Here is a 1,881-nt window from a genome sequence, read left to right on the forward strand (position 1 = left end):
GGAGGAGGATAGACCCAATGATGCAGGAGGAGGAGGAGAAGAGAAGGAAGAGGGACGGAGGGGGCTTCCTGGGGATCCATGGGAAATGTAGTTCCTGATGAGGAAGGATTGAAACATTGTTCTGATGAGACCTAGAACTTCTCACACTGTAACGTGGGACACAGATACAATGTCACAATTGTCATCCATGGAATGTCATCACGATGAACATTGCGTCCACAAAGAAATCTACAGCTAAAACGTCAATATTATTATTATTCATTTATTTATCAATATAGAAACATTGTATCCCAGGGCTCAGTATACAGATCACACCCACAACACTCAGCAGGTATATATTATATATATACGGTATATAGATATAAGACAGAGATAAAAAAGGGGAATGGAAGTAGCATCGTGCTACAGAGAGGGTGCTAATCCCAGGAAACAAAATAAGACTGCTCCCAAATAACAGTAACACTTGGCACCGCAACATGGGGAATTGTATTCACCCATGACAGACATGTTTTCACTTCCACATAGAGCCTTTAGAAAGATAGATAGATAGATAATAGATGATAGATAATAGATACATAATAAATAGATGATAAATAATAGATAAATAGATAGATGATAGATAGATAGATAGATAGATAGATAGATAGATAGATAGATAGATAGAAGGAAGATAATAGACAGAAGATGGATAATAGATACATAATAAATAGATGATAAGTAATAGATAATTAGATAGATAATAGATGATAGATAATAGATAGATAGAAGATAGAAAGAAGATAGATGATAGATAATAAATATATAATAGATAGATAATTGATAGAAGATAGATAATAGATAGATAGAAGATAGATAATAGATAGATAGATAATAGTTAAAAGATAATAGATAGATATGAGGATAAATAATACATAATAAATAGATAATAGATAGATACAGTAGATAGATAATAGATAGATAGATAGATAGATATGAGGATAAATAATACATGATAGATAGATGGGAGCAGGGGTGGACACACCATTGGTGAAGACTATGCAGTCGCACAGGGGCCCAGGAGGCCGACGCAGGTGTAATTGTGCATTATCATGAGCGATTGGACTGTAGACGGCCCATATTCTGCTCTTGCACCGGGGCGTCTTCTCTCCCTGTCCACCTGTGGATAGTTAAATATCCAATAAAGAACAGGCACCATGGTACACCGCTAATTCTGGAGTCTTGCCTGTTCATTACTGGGTATTATAGAGGGGCGCGGAGTCGGGACCCTGAGGTCGCTCCTACATTTTCTACTGAGCTGCTCTTTTCTACTATTGGATACTGTAGATCTAGCCATAGATATTATGGATATAGTAGATTCCTAGATATGAGATATAGTTACTAATTGTTATATATTCACAGGGGGTTCAGTGTGCATAACTATTCACGGGGGGTTCCGTGTGCATAACTATTCTCCAGCACAGGCGTACTTTATCTGTCCTGTTGAGGGCAGAGCAAAGTACTGCAGTGCGCAGGTGCTGGGCCTCTCTGACCTTTCCCGGCGCCTGCACACTACAGTACTTTGCTCTGCCCGCAACAGGACAAAGTACGCCTGCTCCGGAGCCGCAGCATAAAGCCAAGAAGAGGACGTCATCGTAAGAAGATAGGAGGCCCCGAACCAGACCACGATGCCCCTCAGACCGTACCGCCCCTGGGTGAGTATAATATAACCTGTTTTTCTCATCTTTCAGGTTACATCGGGGGCTTATCTACAGCATTACAGAGTGCATTACAGAATACTATAGATAAGCCCCTGAGGCCGGTGGGCTTAGCTCAGCTTCCATTTTGGGGGTGACAGGTTCCCTTTAAAGGGAACCTATCACCCCGTTTTTTAAAGATTAGATA

Source organism: Ranitomeya variabilis, chromosome 4 (assembly GCF_051348905.1).
Source record: "Ranitomeya variabilis isolate aRanVar5 chromosome 4, aRanVar5.hap1, whole genome shotgun sequence".
Taxonomy (NCBI): domain Eukaryota; kingdom Metazoa; phylum Chordata; class Amphibia; order Anura; family Dendrobatidae; genus Ranitomeya; species Ranitomeya variabilis.